Below are 22955 nucleotides of genomic sequence, written 5' to 3'. Positions count from 1 at the left end.
ATGGGACACTCCAGGAGGGAATTGCACTGGAATCAGCCGGTGTCTCCAAGAGATGGAGTAGAGGACGGGTGGGATGCTCTGAAGGAAAAGAAGGGTGGTGCTTTTTGAGTGAAGCAAACCGAGAGGTGTGATCTATCAGGAGAAATGAATCCTTGTCCCTCTTTCTGAAGGCATTGCCTGCCCCGGGGTGCTGCGCCTCGCTAGGACAGGATTGCTTTGGTTTAACGGGGGGAAAGTGTTCCAAGCTCTGTGTTCTCATCCTGGGGATGGGGCTGAAGTGCAAGTCCAGCAGAGCAGGGAGGAGCAGGGGAGTGAGACTTGAGCTCTGTGACAGCCTGACTTCCTCCTGAAGAGCCACCAGGAGGAACCACAAAGTCCTCCAGGGATTCCCCACGCCTCATTCATTCCTGCAACCCTGTGGGCTCAATGAGAAAAGGGACGTGGGGTTTAAGGGGATGTAGCTTAATTAGCAGAGTCTAACGATGCTGGGACACCCTGGGACACATCGTGACCAGCCAGACTTCACTAAACTCTCTGAAAACCTTCTGCTGTTTGGACAAATCACCTCAGATGGCCAAATTTAGGGTGCAAGTCCTTGGACACAACTCTGTCACGGAGAGAGGCAGCTGCCAATGAGGGACCCAACGGGGACAACACATCCCCCGTGAGGGGCTCAGTTCAGGGACACTGGTGGCCCTGAGATGCCATTTTTTACTCACTGGACAAGTGGCATCTGTTACTGCCCAGCTGTGACACCAAGTCTCAGAGGAATGACACAAAACCAGTCCTAGCCTTGAACTTCACCTTCCTTTTCCCCAAATCCAGGCCCTGCTCCCCTCCAGCACAACCTCCAGACTTCCCAGGACCAGCAGAGCACCTGCTCTTGCCCTGACTTGCTGAGGAGATCAGGCTCCTTGCTGTGAGAAGGATTTAATTACCTTCTGAAAGCCGTTTTTTGAGCAGCCCTCAGTGCTGACTAACCCTGAGCGTGGTCTGGGCTAGACTTTGAGCCCAGCACTTACTGAAGATCAAAGACACTCGTGGGGCTGATTTATCCCCTTGATTTCTGCCCACGTTGCTGGGGTTTGCCCCACTCGTGACACACAGAGCTTTTTAACTCGGGAAAAGTGGATTTAAGCAGGGACAGAGAACTTTACCCAGGCAGAAGTGGATTTAGGTGGGAATTTTTTCAGCAAGTGCAGAGTGAGCTACCACAAGCTCAAGTATTCACACTTAAGAATTCCCAACTCAATCTGAACAACTTTTTAATACTGAATTTCCTGCTAATAGGCAACGCACCAATTCCTAAATGTACAACGGTGAGGCTTGCAAAGAAAATTCTTGAGTTGATTCAATATTACCCCAAATGTTCAGACCATTCGATGTTCCTCGTTCTCCTCTGATGAACACATGGGCCCCAGCTGACTTTTTTTTTTTAGGAATTCTGCCCAAAAGTGAACAATTCAAGGACAAGCCAACAAACAAACACACCTGGCTGCCTACAGCAGCGAGCGGGGCCATCCCGGGCCAGCTCAGGCTACTTTGGACATCTTTATTCCATTACTGGGAATGAGGCTCCTGGAATGCCAATGGCAAAGGATAACTCTCCTGGCTGGATCAGTTCATCCAGGCTGGGACTTCTCCAAGGAAAATTTAACAGTGCAACAAAAAACGGGAGAAAAATGATGAAGCCTGGGAGGGTTTCTCCACTAAGAATCCAGAGAGAGGAAGAAGAGGAAGGGAGATTTCATTGGGATCTGGAGCTTCGTCCCGAGGGACAGCTCCGATCTCTGCTCCTGGGCCAGGGACAGCAGCCAGGGAGCGGCTGGAGCTGGGCCAGGGCAGGCTCAGGCTGGAGAGCAGGGAAAGGTTCTTCCCCCAGAGGCTGCTGGGCACTGCCCAGGCTCCCCAGGGAATGGGCACGGCCCCGAGGCTGCCAGAGCTCCAGGAGCGTTTGGGCAGCGCTGCCAGGGATGCCCAGGGTGGGATTTGGGGTGTCTGTGCAGGATTTGATAATCCTTGGTCCCTTCCAGCTCAGGATATTCCGTGATTCTCCAACCCTACAATATTTTCCCCTCAGCATCCCGAGCCTGGCACTGACACAACGACAGCAAATCCAAAAGGAAAAAGCCCCATGGATTATCTGGCACACGGTTTCCAGCTGCTGCCGTCACACGTCTGCGGCCCAGTCCGAGGCACCGGCACTGAAACGGGGGATTCCAGCTTTTCTTTCTATTCAGACAGGATTTCTTAGGGTTTCACTTGAGATGCAGTGGAGCAAACACGAGCAGGAACGCCCGTTGCGTTCCCAGTGCCAGAAACAAAGGCTGCCACCCCGCTGGAAGGAATCGGTGACAGAATTCCCTCTGATTTTAATGGGACCAGAATTTTACCCTAAAGCCTGAGAGAAAATGCTCAGAAAAATGCTGTTCTAGAAAAGTCACAATTGTTGGGATTCTGAATGACCTTATTATGGCGGAAATGAGTCATGCAAGGAGGGCCAGGCACATGTTTTCCCCAGTCCTAAACCTCATCCAGGCCTAAACCTCATCCAGTCCTAAACCTCACACAGTCCTAAACCTCACACAGTCCTAAACCTCTCCCAATCCTAAACCTCATCCAATCCTAAACCTCTCCCAATCCTAAACCTCTCCCAATCCTAAACCTCTCCCAATCCTAAACCCCTCCCAGTCCTAAACCTCTCTCAGTCCTAAATCTCACCCAGTCCTAAACCTCTCCCAGTCTTAAACCTCTCCCAGTCCTAAATCTCTCCCAGTCCTAAATCTCACCCAATCCTAAACCTCTCCCAGTCCTAAACCTCTCCCAGTCCTAAACCTCTCCCAGTCTTAAACCTCACCCTATCCTAAACCTCTCCCAGTCCTAAATCTCACCCAATCCTAAACATCTCCCAGTCCTAAACCTCTCCCAGTCCTAAACTCACCCAATCCTAAACCTCAACCAATCCTAAACCTCCCCCAATCCTAAACCTCCCCCAATCCTAAACCTCACCCAATCCTAAACCTCACCCAATCCTAAACTTCTCCCAGTCCTAAACCTCTCCCAGTCCTGGACCTCACACAGTCTTAAACCTCATCCAATCCTAAACCTCTCCCAATCCTAAACCTCTCCCAGTCCTAAATCTGACCCAATCCAAAACCTCTCCCAGTCCTAAACCTCTCCCAGTCCTGGACCTCACACAATCCTGAACCTCTCCCAGCCCTAAACCTCTCCCAGTCCTAAACCTCTCCCAATCCTAAACCTCACACAGTCCTAAACCTCACACAATCCTAAACTTCTCCCAGTCCTAAATCTGACCCAGTCCTAAACCTCACCCAATCCTAAACCTATCCCAGTCCTAAGCCTCTCCCAGTCCTAAACCTCTCCCAATCCTAAACCTCACCCAATCCTAAACCTCACCCAATCCTAAACCTCTCCCTGTCCTAAGCCTCTCCCAGTCCTAAACCTCTCCCAAGTCCTCGTGGAGGCTGTGAGGAAGAGCTGACCACCACCCAGCCTCAGGCCCAGGACCATCACCCCACCCACACGAGCTCTTCCCCAGCAGATTTGGGGTTGAAACCCCTCCTGAACGGGATGAGAAATGCTGGGCCTGGCACCTGAGCTCCAGGTGGGGACATCACTGAGAAGACATCAGGATTTTCCAGTGGGATTTTTGGGATGCTGTCACAGCCCTGCCTTTTCCGACCACAACAGCAATTTCCTCTCTGTATACACCCAATTGTAGCCTGTTTTTAGGGACTCCAGGCTTATGGGGAAAGCCTGGTGGGCTGCTGGAAAATCCACGTCTTTGTTGGACATGACAAGTGTGAAGCCAAACTTTAGACAAATTTAACGACCAACCGCCTTGCACATTTGTTAAATACACTTTAAATCTTCCAACTTTTGTGCAAGGGAAGCAGGCACAGCACCAGCTCCTATTTCTGTTCCACAGAGAGAACCGGCAGCCACTAAAGTGCCCTGCCTGTGGGAGGATCCAGCATTTACCCCTTTTTAATTAGGGGTTAATCAATCTGGAGATGCACAGCTGGGGGGAAAACAAACAGCAGGTTTTTTGCAGTAGCTGATGGTGTTCCTCAGCTCTTCCAAAACACCTCGAGCCCGTGTATAAAACCGGATGTGAGAAGCACGGGGTGGAGAGTTTGGTGCTACCTGGAGGTGGTGGGAGGTCCCAAATTAGCTTTGAACAAACGATTGATGAAGAGAGGGATTTAATGCAAACAGCAGCAGGGGCAGACCCCCTGAAATCACCTCTTGTAACTCAGAAATATAAAAATGCAGCACTAGGAGGACTCAAAAGGCAAAAGTTTCTCAAATTAATTGAAGTGAAAGCAAAACTGGACACAGAGAAAGGCAGGTCCTGCTGCCAGGTGGAGCCCACGGCAAAGGGCAGGGGAGGCCCCCAGGATGGGAAAAGCAGAGGTTACTCACAGTGGACTGGGGGGTCTGGAATTTTGGTGGTGTCCCTCTCTCATTTGCCCACGGCTGAGTTCAGTCTGTGGGAGGAAGAGCAGGCTGGGCTCAGAATGGGCAGATATCCCAGTGCCACCTCCGAGGAGCAGCCAGGCCCTGCTGGAGACAGCAGCAGGTAACCACAGCAGGGCACAAACAGTGCCACGGCTGGGGAGCCCCTGGGGCTGCACCCCCTCCCTGGGGTGACACCAATGCTCAGAGACAACACAGCGCTGTGGGGTGTTCCTCCTCTATCCCCAGGTGTTCCTCCTCTGGCCCAGGTGTTCCTCCTCTAGCCCAGATGTTCCTCCTCTAGGCCAGGTGTTCCTCCTCTGGCCCAGGTGTTCCTCCTCTAGCCCAGGTGTTCCTCCTCTAGCCCAGATGTTCCTCCTCTAGGCCAGGTGTTCCTCCTCTGGCCCAGGTGTTCCTCCTCTAGCCCAGATGTTCCTCCTCTAGCCCAGGTGTTCCTCCTCTGGCCCAGGTGTTCCTCCTCTGGCTCAGGTATTCCTGCTCTTGGATCAGGTATTTTTCCTGCTGGCCCAAGAATTCCCCCTCTGGGCCCAGGCATTCCTACTCCTCGACAAGGTATTTCCCTTCTTGGCCCAGTTATTCCTCCTGGACCAGTTATTCCCCATCCTGGACCAGTTACTTCCCTCTTCCTGTATTCCATCTCCTAGACCAGGTATTCCCACTCCTGGACCAGGTATTCCTATATTCCTCCTCTTGGCCCAGGTATTCCTCATCTGAACCAGGTATTATCCCCCTGGTTCAGTTACTTCTCCTCCTGGACAAGCTATTTCCCTTCCTGGCCCAGCCCTTCCTCCAAAGCTCGTATTTAGTCTTGAGATTTGCATTTAGACCACCTTTAGTTTTAAGGAAATCATTCATTTGCTGCACATTCACCTTCCACAGACCTCCCAGCCCATCCCAACACCTTCCCGATGAGGAAAGACCGGGGGAGCTGGGGGCGTTCAGCCTGAGTAAAAGGTTCTGGGGGGACCTCAGAGCCCCTTGCAGGGCCTAAAGGGGCTCCAGGAGAGCTGCAGAGGGACTGGGGCCAAGGGATTCAGGGCCAGCACCCAGGGAATGGCTTCCCAGTGCCAGAGGGCAGGGCTGGATGGGATCTTGGGCAGGAATTGTTCCCTGGCAGGGTGGGCAGGGGCTGGCATGGAATTGCCAGAGCAGCTGAGGCTGCCCCTGGATCCCTGGCAGTGCCCAAGGCCAGGCTGGACATTGGGGCTGGAGCAGCCTGGGACAGTGGGAGGTGTCCCTGCCCATGGCAGGGCAGGGGTGGGATGGGATGAGCTTTAAGGTCCTTCCAACCCAAACCATTCTGGGATTCTGGAATTCACATGTTTGGATCCTCAGGCTTGAGCAACATCTGCTGAGCTGCCGTGGATTGCCAAGGGGAGAAGACAACCCAGGGCTAAGCCGGAGAGATTTTGGTTCTGATCCCACTTTGGTTACACATTTCCTGGGTGAAACTGGGCAAGCTCATCCCACCTGGGCCTGAGTTCATCCCCATTTCCAAACTGGGACACTTCCCTATCCCACAGCGATGCTGTGACTCAGCACCGAGCGTCTGGGGGGCCCTGGATCCTATGGGAAGGGAGAGACCCATGGAGATAAACAGGGATCCTCTTAACTGGAAACAGATGGGGAGACAGCCAGGAGACTTTCTCTGCTCATTAAAAAACCCCAGGATTAAAAGGCTGTGCTTATTCACTTTTATTTTTATCCCACGTGGTTTCAGCAATTTTCCCTCCCACCTTTCCAGGCAGAGAAGGGCCCCAGAACCTGAGGAAAACATGAACGAACCCAACTCTGCATTTATTTGAGGCAAAGGGTTAATCCTACAGAGTTTCATCACTTCAAAGAGGCTTTCCAGAAAAGCGTCTGAGTCACAACAGAGAAATCATTGCAAAATCTGCACACTTGAGAGCTCAATTTTCCCAGAAATATCACCATCAACACTAGAAGGGGAGGGGGTGATACAAAAAGCAGCTGGGCCCGTGAAGCCTGAGGAGCAGCAGCAGCAGAAGGGCAGCGATGGAGCAAAGCATCAGCACTTCCATGAATTCCTTGGAGCCAGCACTCGGCTCTGCCCAGCCAGGACAAGGCTCTGGCTCAGGCTCCAGGCAGCCCCAGCTCTGTCTCAGCCCCAGCCCAGCTCAGGCTGATCCATTTCCATTTTTTCCCCCAAAACGGGATTTGCAGCCTGGCTCCCGCTCCTGCAGGCGCTGCCAATCCACTCCTGTATTCCAGAGGGGATTTTTACTTTTATAAGGACGCTGATCCTGTTTTCTTATGGCCAAAATTCAAGAAAATCAACTTTTTTAGAGACATTTAAGATGACCCTCGAGGTGCAGTGCCTGCGACTGTGAGGAATTCCGAGCATTCCCATCTCATCTCCTCCACGGGATTGTGCAAATCCCTGCTGCTCTCCCTTCTCACTGTTCAAAAGTCACTATTTAATACTTTTAAACCACTCCTGCCTGATGATTCCTTCAGAATTCCTCGGGATTGACCACTCCAGGCCTGGCAGACCCAGGGTGGGGAGGCAGCTGGTGGTGAGCTGCTGATTCCATCTGAGGTAACGCAGGGAAGGCAGGAATTGCCTTTCCCTGGAAATGTGCTCGCCTGCAGAGACTCCTGCATGAACCCAGGGACTGAGAAACCTCCCAGAACATTCCTGCACCATCTCAAAGCACAGGAGTGGGAAAAAAAAGGAGGAAGGGGCAACTCCAGTTCAGCTGGAGTTTGTGATTCCTGCTCAACCTCAGGAATGCAGTGGGAAGGAGTCAGTCCCACAGCCCTGGATCCATGGCCAGCTCCAGAGGGGTCAGTGGGAAGGCTCTCCCTGACCTTCCCCTGGATGAGCCTCTCCTTGGATACTGCCCTGACTTCCTGCAGGGATAGACAGCCCACGGATGCCCTCCCAGCCCATGGATGCACTCACAAATCCATGGATTCACACCCCAATCCATGGATGCACTCCCAGCCCATGGATGCACTCCCAGCCCATGGATGCACACCCCAATCCATGGATGCACTCCCAGCCCATGGATGCACTCACAAATCCATGGATTCACACCCCAGTCCATGGATGCACTCCCAGCCCATGGATGCACTCACCAATCCATGGATGCACTCCCAGCCCATGGATGCACTCACAAATCCATGGATTCACACCCCAGTCCATGGATGCACACCCCAATCCATGGATGCACTCACCAATCCACGGATACCCTCACAAATCCATGGATGCACTCCCAGCCCACAGATGCACTCCCAGCCCATGGATGCACTCACAAATCCATGGATGCACTCCCAGCCCATGGATGCACACCCCAATCCATGGATGCACACCCCAATCCATGGATGCACTCCCAGCCCATGGATGCACTCCCAGCCCATGGAGCATCTCCAACCCCAAGCCCAGTCAGGCCCAGGAAGGGTTTTTGATAAGGATTCTTTTCCAGCAGGATTTTGAGCAGCAGGCTTTGCTCCGAGGGGGATCTCCCCCTTCTGCAGAGGGCACAGCCCCACCGCAGCCCCTGAGATGGAGGGAGCTCCTTCAGCTCGGGAATTCCAGTCAGGACATTGATCCCGGCTCCTTCCATGTGCTGGGACTGGAGCAGCCCCAGTGTCTCTGCAGCTGGAGGGTGCTGGGTGCTCCCCACCAGGCGCTGCCCTGCTGCTCCTGCCCTCCGGAGCCGGCTCCTCCTGCTCCCGCTGAGCTCCCGGGATGGAGCAGAGGGAAGAGCTCCCAGGGAAGCTGAACCAGGACAGATGAGCCTCAACAGAATTCAGGCTGCCAAACTGCTCAGAAAGAGAGCAGAGGGCAACCTCCAGACACCCACTCAGGGCTGAGCCTGGGTCCAGTTTGGAGCTCCAGTAAGAAGTTCAGGGATGAGGAGAGTTCCCAGATAAGCCCATTTTTCCGTGGAGCCACTCTGGTTTGGGAGCTGCAGCGGGTCAGGGAGAGCCCAGTTCCTGGAGCTGACTTGGCATGTGCCAGAGCCTGGCTCATCCTTCAAACCCCACACAAATCCCAGCCCAGGCAGTGCCCCAGTGGGAGCTGAGATCCCAAACTCCCAGCACGGGAACCCAGCAGGGATTCCAGCACTAAGGGAGAGACCCCAGCCAAGCCCACAAGTGGGAACAGCTCTGTCCCAGCCCTTTCCTGGTTTCCTTTTCCCCTACAACGAAGCCCAGCCAGTCCCAGGTGCCGGCTGCTGCTCACACATCCTGGCCTGAGCTGTCCGGGAGGGACCAGTTTGGAACCTCCCCTCTCCTGGAATCCCGGAGAACAATTCCTGGAGCAGCAGGAGAGCTGCAGCCCCACCAGTGAGATGGCCAGTGAGTGACCACCCGGGCCGGAGCTGAGGGACAGGCGGGAGGCAGCAGCAGGGATGTCGTGGCTGTGGCAATAACGAGCTAATCCCCATTCCCGGAATATTCCCCAGAGCTTTATCCACATGGATTTGACCACCCAGGATGCAGACCCCACGCCAGCCCACGTAACTCCCACAGGATTTCCACAGAAACACTGAATCATTAAAGCTGGAAAAGCCCTCCAGGATAACTCCAGCCTTCGACTCAACCCCACCACGTTCACAAACCACATCGCCACTCGTTTTCCAGGCACTTGCAGGGCTGGTGATTCCACCACTTCCCTGGGAAGTTTGTTCCAACAAGGACACGGGGAAAGCTCAGCAATCAGGCTGCAAATGTGCCCTTTTCAGCCCGTAGTCGCTCAGCCTTTCCTGGCTCTCCACAGCGGGGGAACACCAGGGAGGAGCAGCTTTTCCCAAGTTTCCTGCATGACGCTCTCCAGCTGAATTAATACCATTTCCTTCCCAGCTTATTTGGCATTCCAGGGGCTTCCTGAGAGCAGCATTCCCCTCTAGGCTTCACTAAAGAAAATAATTGGGGGAAAAGAAAGGAACGAAAGAAAAAAAACCAACCAACAAAAAACCCCCAAGAAGTGCCGTGGGCTGTTGGCTGCATTGTTTGGCTCAGCCCCTGGTTTCCTGACCGTTGGTTGCTGCGGGAGCTGGAGCCGTTCCATAAGGGGAAAAATGAGGAATTTTGGTGTGTTCTGCCAATAGCAGAAGAGAGGGACACTTTTGGCAGGTTGCAGAAGTGCCCAGCACTGAACGGCTGCAGGAGGGCCAGGGCAGGGAGGCTCTGCCTCGATCCACGTGTGAGCAGGGCTGGGCCTGCCCATGGAGAACCTTCCCGGGCCGTGATCCAGAGGAGTTTTCCCTCAGGATGCACCGGCAGGACACAGCCGGGCCGGTGATGTCACCTGCAGGGCACAGCAGCTTTGTAGGACTGAACAAAACCAAGTGAGGGATTGGAAGGCAAAGAGAACAGTAAAAGGGAAACTTTTAACATGCAAATTCTAGCTCTGCTCCTCGACAATTTTAGTCTTGCACAAACTGCTCTTTGTCTTGTTAACGATAAAGCAGAAGCAATTAAGCAAAGTGCAATAAAACTTAAACAGAAGAGAATTAAACCGACTCCAGGATTATTGTATAACCCCACTGACGTGGCCCTTCCAGCTGGTATCACAAAAAGCTGCCGGTTTGCTTCGAATGCAGAACGGAGGAGCAGAAATTCTGCAGGAAACATCTCCCTAAAAACAACCTCTCCATTGGGACAGAGGCCGTGAAGGGCTGGGAGCTGCCTCAGCTTTATCCCTGTGCTGAATTCCAGCCCGAGCCCTCAGCAAGGCTTCCTCTCTTCCTCCTGGCATGGGACAACAGGCACAGAATCCTGGCATGGTTTGGGTTGGAAGAGACCTTAAAAAGCATCTAAATCCAACCTTGGCATGGGTGGCACTGTCCCAGGCTGCTCCCAGCCCCAGTGTCCAGCCTGGCCTCGGGCACTGCCAGGGATCCAGGGGCAGCCCCAGCTGCTCTGGCAATTCCATGCCAGCCCCTGCCCACCCTGCCAGGGAACAATTCCTGCCCAAGATCCCACCCAGCCCTGCCCTCTGGCACTGGGAAGCCATTCCCTGGCTCCTGGCCCTGAATCCCTTGGCCCCAGTCCCTCTGCAGCTCTCCTGGAGCCCCTTTAGGCCCTGCAAGGGGCTCGGAGCTCTCCCTGGAGCCTTCTCCTCTCCAGCTGAGCATCCCTTCCCTGTCAGCCCACACCGACCCCAAACTGACGCCCTTTCCCCCAATCACTTGATATTTTCCCTGATGGATTTACCTGTAGAAGATCACGGGGGAGTTTTGTGCCCTCCAGACACACACTAGGGCTGGAAAATGGGTTTTCTCTAAGCCCCATGAGTGGTGGAAGTGGCTGCACACTGGGCCTGTGCCCCACAGGAGGAATTCTGATCTGGTCCCTGAGGACAACGGGGATGGTTCCACCTCACATCCACCAATCCCCCATCCACCAATCCCCCATCCTGACACACACACAGGGGTTCCTGGAGCCCGCTGCTCTTGGCAGACGAAGATGCCCCGACAGCAGCAGCTCCAGGGAAGCCCCAGCAGGGCCCAAAGGAGCTGGAAGCAGGAGCAGCCCCTGCCCGAGCCAAGGCTCTGCTGCTGGCAGCTTCTGCCCCTTCCCTGGATGGCACTGCGGGAGCGGGGCCAGAACCCACCCACGGGTTCATCTCTGTGCTCAATCCCTGGCACAACTCTGGCGCCTGGGCTTTGTTTTGGCAGCTGCACGCGCACTTACTGAGGTCGGGTTTTTTCCTTTTAATGTTTTCTGGTTTATGTTTTTAAAAAAAAATAAATAAATCATGAAATATCTACAGGGTTTTGTCATTTCCCCGTGCGAGAAAACAAAGTGAATTTACAGGGCTTTAGCAAAGTCCCGGGATGTGCCAAGGGCTGCATCCTTCCAGGGATTAAATGCCAGGCGCTGGTGGAGGTGAGAGAGGCGTTGGAAAAGCAGCCAGGAAAATGTGGAGCCTCACATCTGCCACGTCCAAAAGCCAAAAACACACAGGGCACAACCTCAGAGCTCCTCCAGAGCCTCCTGACTGCTGCTCCCGCAGCTCCAGCAGCCTCACACGGAGAATTCCCACAGAAAACACGGACAGCTTCACCCCCTCGGCTTGCTCAGCTTTTTTCTGGGCCCTCAAGCAGAGAAAAGGGGGATGAAGGCTGAAAAAAGGCGGAGCTACAACCTGGGACATGCAGAGCAAAGGATCTGGAGAAAACTCCAGGGAGATCTCGGTGCAGCCTCCTGGTGCTCGGAAGGGGCTCATAAAGGAGGGATCAATGTCCTACAGGGACAGAGAGTGACAGGACAAGGGGTTTTAAACTAAACAGGAGAGGTGTAGGGGGGGAATTGGGAAGGAATTGTTCCCTGGCAGGGTGGGCAGGGGCTGGCATGGAATTGCCAGAGCAGCTGGGGCTGCCCCTGGATCCCTGGCAGTGCCCAAGGTCAGGCTGGACATTGGGGCTGGAGCAGCCTGGGACAGTGGGAGGTGTTCCTGCCCATGGCAGGGGCGGCACTGGGTAAGATTTAAGGTCCTTCTACCCCAAACCATTCCAGGATTCTGTGATTCCCGATCCTATGATCTCCCCAGCCCCATCAGGGCCATCTCCCCATCCTAGGGAGCCTGGAGGGGAATCCAGCCCTACCCACCAGGAGCAGCCACATCAGGGCTCCCAGGCTGGGCGGGGAATGGAAGTGTGGGATTGAAATCTGTGGACAGAGCATTAAAGATGCCACAAAATCTTCTGGGCAACCCCAGCCTGCAATTCCCACCCTGCTGGGCAGGAGGTTCTCCTTTCCCTTTCTCCATGCACAGAATTCCAGCTTCAGAATTCCAGCTTCGAGTTAACCGAGGTCCCAAGTGCTCTAAAGGATAGAAGGTACTGTAAAAATGCAAATATATTATACATTCCCTGAATTAGGATGGTGCAAAAGCATTTTTGCCTGGGAATTTTTCGCTTGGCAATTCCTTCACCTGTGTGTGCAGCCCCTGAAAACCAAAATAAATCAGATTTTCCACTCTCTGGACACAGCATCCACACACAGTGCGGTGTTATTTAATTGAATATACAGAGGAGATGCTGAAAGATTTCTGTTGAAATGAAAAAAAATAATTGGAATCTCAGTGGAAATTCAACAAGGGAACTTCCCCAAGCGATTCGGGACCAAAGGCGATGGGGTTTTTCCCTATCCTCAACAAAAAGGCAGAAAGAGAAGAAAATGATCCTTTTATTCCCTGTGGACAAACTCAGAGTTTCTGATCGTTTCTCCAGGCTGGGAATCTCCCTTCCCCAGAGGCTCACAGGGGGCACATCCTGAAACTCCGTTTTGTCCCGGAACAGAAATGGTGACAGACCCAGAAAGGTGAATTAGGCCCAGTGAGCAGGTCCCTGCCTGTCCCCAGTGCCACCCTCAGCCCCACAAAGCCTTTGCTGTGCTCCCACTCCGTGGCAGGGGAATTGGGGGAGAATTGGGTTCATGAACACAGCTTTTCTCCAGGTAAATATTTTCCCAGGCAAGGTGGAGCTGCTGGAAAGGGATTCACCAGGGAACACAGAGCCAGCTGCAAGGCGTGGAGTTTTTCCATCCCCCAAACCCTCCCTTCCGAAGGACAGTGTAGATATTTCTGCTTTATCTTTATTTTTATATATATTTATATCCTGCAGTTGTCTGCGCACACACACACCCCTCCATGTGCGACTCTGACCCAAAATTCCAAGCCAAATCCCAAATCCAGGCAATTCTCAGCAGATCCCAATTTCGCACAGCTGGGAAGGCTGTGAAGACCTGGCCCCCCTGGAAGATCCTGATGTTCCCCACAGCAGATGCAGGGGGGAAAACCTCACATTTTAGAGCTCTGGCGTGCACACAGAGAGAGCACAAATAACTTTTAAATCAAGATATGCGTTTGTTTAACAGGAAAGGGAGGAAAAGCATGACAGAGTTTGGAGGGAATGTCGGGAGCTGTGCAGGGAGAGCGGAGTCAAGTCTGGGCAGTGTTTGCTCCCCTGTCATCACTGGCTCCACAGACCTCCCTTGTCTGCACACACAAAAATCCACCTTGTGCCAGGGAACCAGGCCTTAACGAGCGCCAGAGCGTGTTTTGGGTCATTTCCAGGTGATTGGCCTCTTCTTAACAGATCCTGCTTGTAGATGAAGGCAAATATTTGTGCAGGGACCCCATTGGCTGCGTGTCCCTCTCTCCTGGTTTTTCCCCTCATAAACCTGTTCCTCAGGAATCCACAGCCCAGCGCTGGCTGGAGCAGTGGGAGAAAAACCAGAGCAGGGTTTTCCACATCCTCAGAACCCAGACAGGATCTCCTCCGCACCAGAGAGTCTCCACTCTTCCCACCCCACTGCATCCATCAGAAATTCCCCTTTTTCGACTCCTACACAGGGATGCAGCCTGGCCAAATATTTCCTCCAGCATCTTCTGCTCCCAGTGGACTGGGGAGGCTCTTCGGGACACCTGAGGTGGATTTGGAGGGGAAGAGCTCTGCCCTTTGGTGGGACAAACCTCCTGAGCCTCCAGCAAAGCTGCAGGACAACGATCGATCATTAATCGAGTGATTCTTTATCGAAATGAGAACCTGGAGCCTCCTGCCTGTGCCTGGGATGGAACAGCCACTCCAAGATTTAAACGCTAATTTAAACCCCAGGAATCCTGGTGCTGCCCTTTCCTTGCTCCTTGCTCCAGTGCCATTTCCTGACATTTTCCTTCCCTTTATCCCTGTAAGGGTTTGAGGGCTCCAAGTGGGAGCAGAGTTCAGGACGCAGTCGGGAGGACAAAGCCACACGAGGCCGCCACAGCATCTGCAGGTCATTGGTGGAGCTGGGCTGAGGATGAGCAGGAGGATCCGCCCCAGGAGAGACCCCCAGTTTCACCCCATTCCCAACAAAAGCCCCCTCCCACAGTGTGGGAATGGTGATTGGAATACCCCAAGGGAAGGGCTCACGTGAAGGATTTGTGTTTGCTGCACCCACCTGCTGGATTCTCACTTGGACATGGAATCGTGGAACCATGGAATGGTTTGGCTTGGGGGGACCTTAAAGCTCATCCAGTCCCCAGGGTCACCTTCCACTCTCCCAGGTGGCTCCAAGCCCTGTCCAACCTGACCTGGGACCTCCCAGGGATGGGGCAGCCACAGATTCATGAGAAACAACTCGATTTTGGTGCCTTTGTTGACCACTGATGTTTGTGTGGTGAAAGCACCTGCAGGTGGAGCTGGAAGATGGAGAGGTGACCCCGAGAGCCACCACTGAGGCCAAAAGCAGCTGGGAGGTTCCAGAACTTCCCGATTTAAAAGGAAGCCAACCCTAGGTCCAGCCTGTGCCTCCTGGCAACATTCCAGCTGTACCTGCTGCTGTCACACCCAGGGGCCGGATAAATTATCCCAACACATCCAAGCCAGGAGCAAAGTGACATCCTCAAGTGGATCAGGAGAACAAAGGCATTCAGTGGCACAAACCCCCCTTTTCCAACCCTGCCAGACTCAGGGAATTCCTTCCCAAGAATCAGCCAGTGCTGTGCACATTTATTACCACGTCTCTCATGAGATAAGGTGTGAGCTCCTGTTTCGTTAGCAACGAGCTCACACTGGTGACCAAAAATACCTTGAAAACACCTCCCTGAGCTCATCAGGGCTCAGAGCTGGAATGGCATCAAGGTCAAATATTAAAGATTTCAAGGTAAATAAATATTTTTTGGAAGGCTGGTGCCACATCCCGAGCAAAGACAGCAGATATATCCCTGTGGACAGACATGCAGGAAATCTGAGAGCATATTCCTTCAGCTTAGCACAGGGCTCAATCAAAAATTGGATTCAAAATATTCATTTGGGGGTATTTTTTGAAGAATTTTAATGTGTTTGTCAAGAAAAAATGGACAAATAATTTCCTCAGCACATCCAACCTGTTTTATTTATTTAACTGCGTGTTACCTTTTCCTAAGAAATTAAAAAACCAGATCTGAAACCTGCAGAGAACCCAGAGCCAGAAATTACTCATGTGCTTAGCTACTGATCCAAAAAGCCTCCTGCTCTGCAGAGCCTCGAGAGGAAGAATGCTTCAAAAACCCTCCCTAAGATGAAATCTCTGATGGAACAACTGAGAGATCACCAAAAAAACCAAAAAATCATTATTTTAACGCAAGCAAGAAACTCTTCAGTCAAATATCCCAAGCAGCCACACATCTGAACTTGAGATGAAGTGGCTGCTTTAGAAAAAAATAAATAAACAAAGCAAATACAAACACTTAAAATAATCAACTGCTGGCAAAGTGGATCCTCAGCCAGCATCCGTCCCCCTCTGACTGTGCCAGCGTGAGAAATAGCACAGGTTTTTGGAGTTTTGTTCTGATTCCTTGGTTAAATCCAGGAATCCTCACAGCTGGATTCCCAATGGATTTTTCCTGGTCTATCCCAGAGCAGCAACAACTTTTTTCCCCCCCAAATCTCATTTAAAAAGCGCAGCCCTGAACCTCCAACCACCACTCGTTCTTCAAGGGGCTGCTGCAAACCCGCCCTGAGCACCGTCCCCTCAGACAGAGACCCCTCAAGGATCCCAAACAAGGTGGGCTTGGGTCCAGGGAGAGACAATTCCCGTTGTAACAACGCCTCTGCCTCTCGCTCCATGTGCAGAGCAATGTTTGGACACGAGGCAAGTCTGAAACTGCCTCCAGCCTCTTTAGGAAAGCTTAAAAAAAATGTTAAAAGTACCAAAAAAAAAAACCAAACCAGCCCTCTCCAGGGGCCAGCATTCCTGCTTGGTGCCTGCGCCTCAAACGAAGGATGGCTGCAGGCCCTGACAGGCAGGGAGCAGAGCTCAGGTCTGGGTTTTGCTCAGAGCAGAGGAGCTTTGTGTCTGCAGAGCAGCTGAGCGGGACATTTCTGTCCCAGCAGGGCCAGAGCAGCAAGGATGGGCCCAGGGAAGGTGTGGGGTGAGGTGGCTGAGTGTCCCCGAACAGGCAGCTCTGTCACATCCAGTCAGGGAGGGGAACTGGGAGATCTCAGTGCAGGGCTGGGGCTGGAGGAGGAGTTCAGGGCTTTAAACAGAACAGTTGGCACAGGGAGAGCCACCCTGAGCAGCTCCAGCCCCGTGCAGGGCAATAAAACCGGGACTTGTGCCCAGGGCGAGTCATTGTGAGTGCTGGATCCTGGTGTCTGAGGGTCTCTGAGGAGCCTGTGGGGTTGTGGCACCACTTTCTGAACCACCAATCTTTTCATCTTCCTGGGAATGCTGATTCCAACGAAACCAAGGGCCACCAGTGACCAACTGGTGACCAACCGGTGACCAACCGGTGACAGGGTGGGAAAATGAGGGGCAGCAGGGGCAAACTCCCCCGTGGGATGGTGTGAAAGGGCAGGAGGCTCCTGGGTCTCCTCTGAACTCTGCAGCTCAGTAATTCTCTCCCCACTGGCGCTCCGGGCTGTGGGCAGGATGTGGTCCCGCACCTCCCGCCAGCACCCCGGGGCTCGGAAATCCTGCAGCAAACACAGCTTGGGGGTGGCTCAGATTCCCCCAGGAGTGCTCCAGCCCCTTAGGATCTGGCCAGGAGCCAGCCAGGAGTTTCCCTGGCGGCCTGGCAGGCAGCAGCAGCTCCCTGCGCTGCTCCACGGCCCGCACGGTGCGGGGCTGAGCACCAGAAGGTGGTGCCACAAGAATGGTGCTCGCACCCCAAAACAGCCCGACCTGAGCTGCCTGCAAGGTGCTGAATCATCTCCGGGGCCGCAGGAAACCCCAGGGCCCTCCAGAGCTGCTCACCCCACACCCACAGGGGGCAAGGCTGGGGGAAGTCGAGCGGTCGGGTTACCGGGGGACATGAAATGTCAGCCTTGGGTTTCTAAAAGCTCTGCAGGATTTTCCTCTCTGAGGCTTTTGTGCTCATTATGGATGACAAGGAGAGCTGCAAACATGGCCCCGCTCTGGTGGCACAGGAACCTCACACCCCAAAAGAGAGAAACTTCCAACATGAGCAGCCTGGGATAATGGAAAGTGTTCCTGCCCATGGTCTTGAAGTCCCTTCCAGCCCAAATCACTCTGTGAGCCTACAATGCCTTTATTTTTCAAGGGGGTTTCGGCCCCTTTTGCGTTTGGTTTTTATTTTCCCTCCTAAAAGTCAGTTTGGAAGATGCCGTTCCTTCCCCCAGCAGAAGCGTCAGGCTTACACCCAGACCTGGAGTCCGAGGGAAGGGGCTCAGAACTGTAAAAATAATCCCCCCAAATGTGTCATATTAGAAAGGATCATGGCACAAGAGGTTGTTTGTTTGCCCAGGGGGCAGAAGAAGCCCTGGAGGTCTCAGCTTTTGCATTGTGAGCTGCGCAGGAGCCACCTTAAACTCCCTAAAATCACCAGCAGCGATGAAGTGGAGTGAAATTAGCCTGGCATTTGTCTTGGGAGCTCCTCTGAGCCCCAGACTGAGCAGCAAAAGCACTGATGCTCAAACTTCTGGGGCACTGCAGAGAGGGAATTCCAGCAAAACAACTCCGCTGCAGTCAAGGCCCTTGGTTTCTTTGGAATCAGCATTCCCAGGAAGATGAAAAGATTGGTGGTTCAGAAAGTGGTGCCACAACCCCACAGGCTCCTCAGAGACCCTCAGACACCAGGATCCAGCACTGACAAAGCCTGACCTGCTAAACCCAGGCTGCAGAAGGCCCCAGGCATTTCTGCGTCAGGCTCAGGACTCGTCCTTAAGCTTCAATTTCTCGTATGAAAACAGAAAATAGTCTGGATTGAAAGACTACAAACGGCAGCAGAAGCAGCAGCTCTGAGTGGAGACATTCTGGTGATTGATTTCTTCTTTGTTAAGGTTCTGTTCCCTTTTTCTCGAGGCTTTTTTTGTCTGGCTTCGCTGCCCAGACCTCTCAAATTCAGCACCAGATGGTTTTTGTTGTTGTTGTTTCTGCTCTTCGAGGAGAAAGCCCCCAACTCCCAAAGCCCAAGGACAGATCTCTGTGGGCCCTCCCTGAACCCAGCAATCCCTGCTGTAATTCACCTACAAGTGCTGCTCGAGATCCTTGTGCCTTAAGAGAAGCATTTCTTGCATTGTAGGCCTTGCACAAACCAAAACCTGGGGAATTCTTGGAAAGCTGCTCCTTTTCAGTCAGCCCTCTGTGCATCTCACCCAGACCCTCTGGCTGCAGCTGCCTTTGTGGTCAACTGTGACACTCTGGAATGGCTTTTGATGAGCAGCAATGGTCAGAAACCAGAAACCATCACAATTTTCTCTGGTCTGCAGAGAGGGCCTGCAGTGCTAAAGGTCAAAGAAAAAAAAGTAATACTACAAAAAAATATTTCTATCCTTTACAAAGTATTTGACATTTCTGTAGCCACGTCTGACTGGCCACCAGTGACAAAATCTGTGATTTTTTTGTTCTGGAGCACCAAGATTTTTTAATTATGTTCTTAAATAATGGAATATCCAGCCCAGCTCCTGGACCCCAACAATCCCAGCCTGGGCATCCCCGGCAGCGCTGCCCAAACGCTCCTGGAGCTCTGGCAGCCTCGGGGCCGTGCCCATTCCCTGGGGAGCCTGGGCAGTGCCCGGCAGCCTCTGGGGGAAGAACCTTTCCCTGCTCTCCAGCCTGAGCCTGCCCTGGCCCAGCTCCAGCCGCTCCCTGGGTGCTGTCCCTGGCCCAGGAGCAGAGATCGGAGCTGCCCCTTGGGAGGAGCCGCAGCCCCTGCTGAGCTCTGCCCTCAGTGTCCTCTGCTCCAGCTGGACACACCAAGAGCCCTCAGCTGCCCCTCCAGACCCTTCCCACCCCCTTGTCCCACCTTTGGACACTTCCTACACACCTTTAGATCTTTCTTCCACCCCAAACTCCCCCAGCACTGCAGCGAGGCCGCCCCAGCCCAGAGCAGAGCAGGACAATCCCTCCCTTGACCAGCCCCAGGTCTGAGATCAGAGCGCACAAAGCCCAGGACTCAAAGTCCAGCCCCACAGCACCCCCAGCCCCACTGGGAGCTGCCCAGGGCACAAACTGGGGTGGGCTGGGAAGGTGCACTGCAGGTTTTAGAGCCCCGTTCTGGTTCCCTGCAGCAGCAGTGGCTCTGCAGGGCTGTGCCAGCACTTTGCAAAGTGAGCCTGGAGGGAGCGGGGCTGGCGGCAGCTCCATGTGGCCGCACTTTGAGCAGAGATCACTAAATCGGGAGGCACTCGGAGCAAGGTCGGCCACGAGGAGCAGCTCCAGAGCTTCCCCAGCAGCTCAGAGAGCCCTCACCATGGGTAACGCAAACATTTTGCTGAGCTGCAGCAGGAGGAAGCTCCCCAGGCCCCACGGCAGGACGAGCTCGGGGGGACAACGCTCAGTGAGGGCCTTTCTCCCTCCCGGGGGGTTTGTCCCCATTTATTCCCCTCTGCAGAGCCCCAGGAAAGCTCCTCTCCCAGGAGAATGGGGCCATTATATCGGGATTATGTCGGGATTATGTTGGGATTATGTTGGGATTATGTCGGGATTATGTTGGGATTATGTGGGGATTATGGTGTATTATGTTGGATTATGTCAGGATTAAGTCAGGATTATGTTGGATTATGTTGGTATTAAATTGGATTGTGTGGGATTATGTTGCGATTATGTCAGGATCATGTCAGGATTATGTCGGGATCACGTCGGGATCACGTCAGGATCATGTCAGGATTAACGCTCTGCCAGCGGGGCTTCCCCCAGTCCCTGCACTGCTTCAACCCCAACCAAGCAGCACCGGGGCACAAAAGTCACCACAGATGTCCCCAGCGTCCTGCTGAGCCGGGCAGAGCTCGTTACCCCAGCACAAACAGGGAGATTGGGGGGGTTCCCCATTTCTCTCAGGTTTCAATCTCTTGCCTGCTCTGCGAGGTCACAGAATCACAGAATCACGGAATCATGGAATCATGGAATCATGGAATCATGGAATCACGGAATCATAGAATCGTGGAATCACAGAATTGTGGAATCACAGAATCGTGGAATCATGGAATCACAGAATTGTGGAATCACAGAATTATTGAATTATAGAATCAGTGAATTATTGAATCATCGAATCACTGAATCACAGGATTACAGAATCATGGCATCATGGAACCACTGAGTTATTGGATCACAGGATCACGGAATCACAGAATTATGGAATCAGGGAATCATGGAATCATCACGTCATGGAGTCATCGAATCACTGAATTGTTGAATTATTGAGTCATAGAATCACGGAATCACTGAATTATTGAATCATAGAGTGACAGAATCATGGAGTCATGGAACTATTGAATCACTGAATTGTTGAATTATTGAATCACTGAATCACTGAATCCCAGAATCCCAGAATCCTGGAATGGTTTGGGTTGGAAGGGACCCTAAATCCCACCCAGTTCCCCCCCTGCCGTGGCAGGGACACCTCCCACTGTCCCAGGCTGCTCCCAGCCCTGTCCAGCCTGGCCTGGGACACTGCCAGGGATGGGGATGGTCTCATTCCCTCCCACACGAGGCAGTGCAAGGAATAAACTCTTCCAAAAGGGCTGCACTGCAGCTCTGGGCAGATCTCCTCCACAGCTGGAGGGGTTTTATTTCCCCGGGGTGTTTCATTTTCGCTCTGAGTGTCATTTCCTTAATGAAGATGAATGAAGGAAACTCCGTTTTAAAGAGCCTGAACCTTTGCACACAAAACCAATTCCCCTCTGCTCAGCCTCAGCCTCTGGCACCCTTTTGCCTTGGGAACAATTCTGGGGTTTTTTAGCTGGTTTTGCTGCCTTTGAGGCGGCTATTCCTGAAACGGGCAGCAAATAAAGTCAGAATTAGCCCTGAATTGACCCTCTGCTCCTTTCCCCGCTGCCAGTTCAGAGCTAAACAAATTTACTGAGTAGCACTTGTGATCCCAAATCCAACGCCAGAGAGTCCTGGGCAGCCTGACAAAACCAGAAATGCCCCGTTCCCGTAGTGAGCTGAAATGCAGGAGCCTGGAGCAGCAGCGCCTGACAAGAGCTCGGCCCCGGCGTCCTGTTTTGCCTGCTTTGATCACGATAAGATTCTTTTTTCCATCCTGAGGCAGCACAGGGTAAACAAGCAGCGATGGTTTCCTCCCACCTCCCTCCAGCTGCGGGGTGCAGCCTCCTCACCTCTTCCAGGAGGCACGGAGGCTCTCTGCCCGCCTGCTGCAGGTTGGTGGCATCCCAGAGGGCTCCGAGGAGAGGTTCTGAGGGTGCTGTCACCCCCTGAAAGACATCTGCACCCCAGGAGGGAGGAGGTGGCAGCGCCCAGACCAACGCCCAACGCTGTGACAGCCCGAGGGCCTCACGGAGAGCAGCATCCCACGGGGGTTTGTGTCATCACCACACGACTTCCCAGCCCTTTGATGGGTTTTCCTGTTGTTCTGCTGGGAGCTGGGCACATCTCCGCAGGGCCAGGCCTTGTGGCCTCTCTGGCGTCACAGGGTGGGGTTCTTGGGGTGCCTGTGTTGGGCTGGATGATCCGTGGGGTCCCTCCCCGCTCAGGATGTTTTTGATTCTCTTTCCTGGGGCACACAGGGGCAGCAGTGCAGCCCCCACTCCACTCTGCCTCCTCACGAAGCGCAAAAACTCTGCCCCAAATCTGCCCCACGACAGGTTCAGAGGAGAAGGAAAGCCTCGTTTGCAACTTCAGCATGGTACAACAGCCCCTGGACACTGATCGGGCCACGGCTCTGGCTCAGCTTCTGCTTCCCTTTGCCCAGGGCACCCGTGAGGGCACAGGGCAGGTTCCCTTTGCCCAGGTGAGGGCACGGGGCAGGTTCCCATTACTCAGGTGAGGGCACAGGGCACGGGGCAAGTTCCCGTTGCCCAGGTGAGGGCACAGGGCACGGGGCAGGTTCCCTTTGCCCAGGTGAGGGCACAAGGCACAGGGCAGGTTCCCTTTGCCCAGGTGAGGGCACAGGGCAGGTTCCCTTTGCCCAGGTGAGGGCACAAGGCACAGGGCGGGTTCCCTTTGCCCAGGTGAGGGCACAGGGCAGGTTCCCTTTGCCCAGGTGAGGGCACAAGGCACAGGGCAGGTTCCCTTTTCCCAGGTGAGGGCACAGGGCATGGGGCAGGTTCCCTTTGCCCAGGTGAGGGGACAGGCTCCTCCAGTGAGGGCACAGGACATTCTGGATTGTTCCTGCAAGAGGAAGGAACCAAGCACAACCTGTTTGGTCAGCGCTGGAGCCACCACTGGCAGCACAAGAGAACCTTTTGTGGGTGCAGTAAAGGTGATCTGGGTGCAGTAAAGGTGACTCTACACCTTCCAGGATCCCACATTGTCCATGTGAACACCCTACAGGTGTTCCCTTATCCCCTGAAGCTGTCAGGCCCGTGGGGACAAACCCATGGCCATTGGGTCACCTCGTGCCTACGAATTCAGTTCAAAACTTAGCACATTTATGGAGCAGTGTTACCCCAGGATCCCAAATCCAACGCCAGCAAATCCTAAACAACCCCACAAAATAGAAATGCATCGTTCCCGTGTTGGGGCTGAAACACGGGAGGGATGCTGGAGAAGCATTTCATGGCAGTCCAAACGAAGCCCAGGCTCCAAAT

The sequence above is a fragment of the Aphelocoma coerulescens genome, chromosome 23 (genome assembly GCF_041296385.1).
Source record: "Aphelocoma coerulescens isolate FSJ_1873_10779 chromosome 23, UR_Acoe_1.0, whole genome shotgun sequence".
In the NCBI taxonomy this organism is placed as follows: Eukaryota; Metazoa; Chordata; class Aves; order Passeriformes; family Corvidae; genus Aphelocoma; species Aphelocoma coerulescens.
Note: the sequence above shows the minus strand (reverse complement) of the source record.